We start from the raw sequence: 6,940 nt of genomic DNA on the forward strand, positions 1-6,940 counted from the left end.
TGCATTTAACAGTACAATTAGTGCTAAACACCACAACCAATGTATTTTTAAATGAAATGTACATACATAGTATTAATTTGTTCCAAATTACAGCTGAGAAAAGCGAGTGCAAGAAAAAGGCGGTGAATGCAAAGGAGCAATGAGGTGTCAATTTCATGATGATGCGACAATCAACTACGGTCTTTCAGAAGACTGCCCCGGTGTGAAAGTCTGTTGCGTTGGTGAGTAGGCCTCATATTGAAAAACACACCGTTTTAACCTGACTTCTATACAAGTGGTCCCTCACCAGACGGAGACAAGACCACAATTGATTTTTTAAGCCTTTTAGCAGTTAAATTGTCAATGTTTGACCGCGACGCATCAAAGAACGCGTGGTGCTGTGAATCTGAAATTTAGATTATGTTATTCTGGACAGTCGGGCAAGTAAATGGTGAAAAATAAAATGGTGATTGACCACGGAAATTTTTTGATAATCGACAAATTAGACAGACTTTGATATTTCCACTCTTTTCAGCCAACTGGCAGAAAAAACTCAAAACACGCCCCCTATTACCCAATTAGCAAAATTCGAAATAAATTTTTTCATCAAATAATTTCTTTATATCTGTAGACTTGCCACAACAAATATTTTTTCAATACCTCTCCAAATATGTACTTGAGAGTTAAAAACATGCACTCGTCTAATTGATAGGCCTCGACCCTCCAACCTATGAATATTCATTAGTGGTCTTGTCTCGACGCGAGATGAGTAAGCGGAAGGGGACATTGTGGAGATGCCACGATCGCGGTAATACACTGACTCGTTCACAATCCAAAATTGGCTCTTTAGATACCCCTGCCTGAAGGAATGCGTTTTGTTAAACTACTAGATTGGTTTGGGCAAAATCGGCAAAACGCTAGAGTTAGTGCAGTTTTCTCACGCATGGGATGGAATGGACTGAAGTCAATATAGTTTCCTTTTTCTGACAGCAAGAAAGAATGCATGTGAGAGGGAATACGGTCGTTGTCGTGGGGCACGAAGTTGTGTGAGAGGTGCCCAAGGCCAGGTCGCCTTAGGATTGTCACTGGACTGTCCAGGAAATACAGTTTGTTGCGTCAGTAAGTAGGCCATTCGCCACTTTCCTCAAGCAGAAATCATGTAGGACTTTTGACCAGTCAATACCGCCGTGTGCGATCATGGCCGTGCTGTCTGTTTCGAACAAACATGATAGCTCTCTTCTGATTGGTCAATACCTGTCGGGAAGTCCCAAATTGCAGCTAGAGGAAAGTAGCGAATGCTGACACTCAAATATGACCCGTCTCAGCAAAACCAGGCGCATGTCCAACAGAAGATGAGCCTAAATGACACCAGGAGATAATAGAAGAAATTGATGTGCTCATATTTCACAAACGTTAGACAGTAGATAAATGAATAAACAGTCCGTCTCAACCTGCCAAGCTCAGAGCGACAAGCGCCTGGACGCAAGGGCCCAACGCGCCGCGTAGCGGCAAAAAATCGAAGCTGGCGAAACATTTATAACGGGTCACCGTCACTTATTATTGGACTTATAGCGCATTTACGGGGTTGCAACTATTTTGCTTTATAGTGTCACCAGGAAAGAAAAGCATGCGACCTAACGCCGATCTATTTGTATAAAGTGATAATTGGAAGGTATATAGTAGGAAATATCAATAAAATAATCATTCCATGTCGTCTTTTGAGGGCATTTTTGATTGTAAAAAATATATGTGTACGTCACCGTAGTCTCTGCAATGATAATTTTATCAGAGCAGTCTCGCGCAAGTAGAAGTTCTTTACCTATTAGTTCTTCACTTATTAGTCTCAACGTCTGGCGCAAAGCCAGACGTTTTCCATTACGATTTCACTACGATGTTTGACAAGAAGGAGCAGTGCGCGAGATATGCTAATGAGCAGACTTCCCTCGCTTGAGTTTCTGAAGAATGTTCCATATCGCGCTAAGCTCATCACTACTGATTATGACAGGCGTGCAACGGTAGGTATCTGCTCCCCAACTTCCACCCTAATACGGTACAATAAGTTACCATTTGATGGGAATGGGACAATGCCCTCACTGTGTATGGAGTCATAGGGATAAGAAGACATTATTCATTAGTGTTGGTACAAGTGATTTTGCCCAAAAAGCATGCGCATTCAAAAAGCAAAATATGCAAGGTATCACGTAGCCTACATGACCATGACGACGTGCAGAAAGTGCACTGGCCAGTGCATACCCTATGGCTATGTACTAGTAAACATGGTAAACATGAACAACATCATTATTCATCGGCAGTTCATTTTACTCCGAGCTTTTCCTGAAACATATAGCCATGATGATTAGGCCTACCATGTACCATGACCAATAACAGCACTAGATCATGTAGATGTCAACAAGTTCACATGAACCGTATAATCCCGCATGGCGCATGTGGGGCATGCGTCTAAACCAAAGCCCCAAAATCACTTGTTTTGGTCTATTTCACTTGTGTTTCCCCCGTCTCCCAGTCCATAATACATTTACAGTTCACAATCCCCGATCATGGCCCAACAAAAGGTCATCGGCTGACTAAAGGAACACAACTGTTCAATGGATTGTGTTGAATGCGATCAAACTACGTCTTTTCAATCGTGGATTGTAAATTTAACCCCATGGGCCTAGGGAAGGCCCTATAACAATACTTTCGACACAGTTATTATCTCCGCTGCCTCCACCATGTTACACACAGTGCTCACTGCTGATTCTAAAATGCGCCACCTAGTCAAAACAGGACATATGTTCTTCTAGGAATAGATCTCTTTCCAATATTTCGTCATTCCACTATCGTCATCACCTCATCATACTTTCATTGACATTACAGGCACACATCCACAGAGCACTCTTCAAATCATCTACACAGTGGTTATCCAACTAGGATTATAAAGGTAATTTCTTAGCCCCGCACAGTGGGTTTCAGTCTTGATAAAGGGGCACTATTGCTAGCAGCTAGGTAGGCAAGATAAAGTTAGACGAAGTAGCCGATAGGGGTCTCTCACCCCTCAAAGTCCGTCACAACTATTCAAGTTTGTACAAGGAATACATGCAGCGCTGACTCTAACAAGACCCAATGGGAATGTCGCACAGTCATCTGTCAAAAACAAGACCTATGTTGCAGTATGATCTCTTGCCAATATTTGATAATTGCACTATCGTCATCACCTCATCATACTTCATTGACATTACAGGCACACATTGACATAGACCACTGTTGCAGTCAACGACACAGTCGCTATCCAAGTAACATTATAGAGGTAATTATCATTATCATACCTCATTAGCATGTGAACCAATCACGTCGCGTCCTTTGCGATCACGGCAAAGCCTCATGGAATAATGTCTTTCACCGTTGAATAATTTTTCATATTCCATGCCTACAACTTCAATTTCTTCATATTCCATGGCTAGAAGTTCAATACTAATATAATATCCAAGATAAAGTTACAAGAAGTAGTCAATAGGGGTCTCTCACCTCTCACTGTATGTCCACACCATTCACGCTTGTACGAGGAATACATTCAATGCTGAATCTAACAACACCCAGTGCCCTTACTCTGTATATTAGTCACTGGAAGATGGCCCATTTCACTCCTTGCTTCTACTTCACCTATAGTCTCATTGCAAACGCCTCACTTCTATGATATCACATTCACTTTCAGCTGTCATGCAACGCAACAACTGTGCTATCTGCCATCGCACATCAACGAAGAAGTGCAGCCGCCCACATTCCACCTCACGTCTGTCCGACTAGCTGCAATCCTCGAGGACGCCCCACTGTACCACGATTTCACTACGATCTTTGACAAGAAGGAGCAGTGCGCGAGATAGGCTAATGAGCAGACTTCCCTCGCTTGAGTTTCGGAAGAATGTTCCATATCGCGCTAAGCTGACCACTGCTGACCATGACAGGCGTGCATTGGACTGGTACAGGTTGGAACTGAACATTGAATATGCTGGTGGTGACGCTTTCTGATGAGAAGTTGGTCGTGACTGATGCAGTATCCTTGGACTTGTCCACAGCATCGTTCAATCATTGCTCTCTGAGCTGCCTTGATTCTGTACTTACCCAAATACTAAGACCAAATGCCTGTTGACTGTGCTTTAAGAGAGACTGGCGCCATGCCTAGAGATATGACTGACCCCTATTGGCAAATTTGTATGACTTTATCTTGCCTACCTAGCTGCTGCCTATAGTCTCCCTTTAACTGCAGAACACTTCAAAGTCGATAAAATGCCATGTTCCACCTTTTAATGTGTTCAGACCGCCATTTTCAAAATAATCAAGTCAGGACACTGCCTTCTAGTCTCATAATAAATTTTGCTTTCCTCAATAATAACATTTCTTCTTCTTCAATGCTTTCATCATTCCAAACCTCTCCTCCTCTGACTTTTACAGGGGTACAGTCATGGCAATCAAAACCCAAATACTGAAACCAAATGCCTGTTGACTGTGCTTTAAGAGAGACTGGCGCCATGCCTAGTCTCTCTTAAAGCACAGTCAACAGACACCAACCCCCTCAGACTCAGAAACCACAAACGCCCAACCCTTCCTGCTACCTTAATACTTCTGGATTTGCTGTGACGGGTCACAAATGTCTTCTTCGCGCGCCTATTATCTGTGTTTTACTTGCAACTAGAGTTTGCCGTTGAATGGGTTGCATACTCACTGTGATTGGTTTCAACAAACCATTTCTGGGATAAACATTGGTATTTCAACAGAATTAGTGATAACAATGTATTCTTAGTAATCTATTATCGTCTACTTGCAGATATGAGACGAGGATAGATCGTGCGGATCTTTGATCGACGCCTGTAGGGTCGGACCGACGGGATAGAAGTCAATCAATGCTATTTCATTGTGGTTATACTAAACTAACTTATACCTGAACATTAAACCCCACCCAATCGGCTTGAATTGTGATGTAAAGGAATCTTTTCGACGTGAAAAAATGAAGCTGATTTTTAAATGGCTTTCACTGTTTTGGGTAAAATGACGTCTAGCAAAACGCGGATCCGTGCTCACGATGGACCACGGTTTCTCCCCTACAATCGCAATATAGAAATGTTTAAGATGCCAAGATGGCGAAGAACTATTGTCTGAAACGTTGTAGAGGGTTGCATGTCTCATTCTATTCTGTAATATTTTGTATAAAATAACAAATTTGCATTCGATGGCATGTCCACAAATTGATTTCGTTTTGTTTGAGATCTTACAATGTACACGTTTCCATGTGCTCGCCCGCACAGGAAGCTTCAGTGACATACCAAGCTGGCGATTCAGAACAATGTATCTACAAATCTATATTTGTTCGTAGAAAGTCAATTTGCTGTCATGTTTTCACAATTTCTTGTTCCCACGAGTTGTCCAATGTACAAGTGTTATATGAAAAACTCAATTAAATGTTCATGCAACGTACACTAATTTTGGTCCTTATGGAAAAATAATTCTTTGTTGAACTGGCCTCTTTCAACTTGGTAATAAATCTGTATCACGACGACCATGAGAAATTTAGAGTAAAAAAATGTTCCGTACGATTCCAGTCAGGTCGTGTGAATAGGAGTAAAGGCTCCGGCGGGCAGAAAATGCATGCTGCATACCGTCTGCAGACTGGGGGTTTTCTCATGAGTCAATAGAATCTAAGGTCTGGAATTAGGGGACCATATCAGCAGTTGCTTTCAGCCAACTTCTGTATTAAAATTAAGATCTGGAATTAGGGGACCATCTCAACAGTTGCCATGTGATTTTCACACTAAAAAATAAGAGGCCATTTCAGGTATATGCCAAACGGTAGAACAAAGATTATCTAGGCCGTTGTGCAAACAGGCTTTGCGATACACCACGAGTTGGGGTGTAGGCCACTGTGAACCAAGTGCATCCACTGGCACGCTACATGTATGTGTGACTCGCACGGATTTAGCACGTAGGGCCTACACGATGCTAATCAGCTAGGATGTATCTTGTGACCAGGACTGTAGTAATAAACATTTGCCTGAAAACATTTTTTATTTGGCCTAACAACACCTGTTTAGAATGTCAAAGAGGCCGGTATGTTCACTTAACATCAAGAGACAGAGGAGAACTGTCAAGGTGGGTGTTTGATATACAATGGTTTTCTGTTCCCTGGGTTTCTTCATTCTGTTATCTTTAATTATATTTACCCATGTCATTCAGCACTTTTTATCATGAAATGCTGCCTTTGAAACGAACCCAACCTTGCCGGCCAATCAACCAGGCGCACGAGGCACAACAGGCCGATACAATATACATGTTCTGTATTAAGTGCATCATCTGTCATGCACACCCAAACAATCTTCCTGCAAGATGATTCACAGGTAATTCAAATATAAGAAAACAAACTTTGAAAAAACGTTGGCGCGAAGCAACTACTGATATGGTCCCCTAATTCCAAACCTTAGATTCTATTGACTCATGAGAAAACCCCCAGTCTGCAGACGGTATGCAGCATGCATTTTCTGCCCGCCGGTAAAGGCTCGTGACTGTTCGTAAAATGGATTTTGATAAGCAGATTCTTCATGATGAATTAGGTGATTACATCACGTCATTTTAAGGTTCATTCTTCATATAAAAATATGGAGAGCAGCATCATGTATGCACCCTGAACTTCTAGCGGTATTGCCTCCGTTACCTCCGCCCATACTAGACGCGTGATGTAGCAATGTCAATACATTGAGGGTCATGATGCGTGTATGACGCCATAACTAAAAGTATATGGGCATCCGAACTGTAGCAAGGCAGATCGTGCTCTGAAATCATCCACTAATTGGCAACATGATAGTTGGATCCTTGTGATATCATCTGCAAAACAATTTTTTCTGGGGCAAAATCACTGTGTGCGTGACGAAAAATATTAAATCTAATTTTATATCCCAGTGCCTGGCCCCACCCA

The 6,940-nt window shown here is 42.1% G+C and overlaps 1 long non-coding RNA gene across 1 annotated transcript; it reads left to right on the forward strand.

The window, feature by feature from the left end:
- The first annotated feature begins 2,825 nt into the window (after positions 1-2,825).
- On the forward strand, positions 2,826-4,602 carry LOC135496326 (uncharacterized). Its single transcript, XR_010448643.1, has 3 exons — positions 2,826-2,920; positions 3,221-3,286; positions 3,692-4,602. It is a non-coding gene; the product is annotated as an uncharacterized LOC135496326 (long non-coding RNA).
- Positions 4,603-6,940: the final 2,338 nt, after the last annotated feature.

The sequence above is a fragment of the Lineus longissimus genome, chromosome 11, assembly GCF_910592395.1.
Source record: "Lineus longissimus chromosome 11, tnLinLong1.2, whole genome shotgun sequence".
Lineage (NCBI taxonomy): Eukaryota > Metazoa > Nemertea > Pilidiophora > Heteronemertea > Lineidae > Lineus > Lineus longissimus.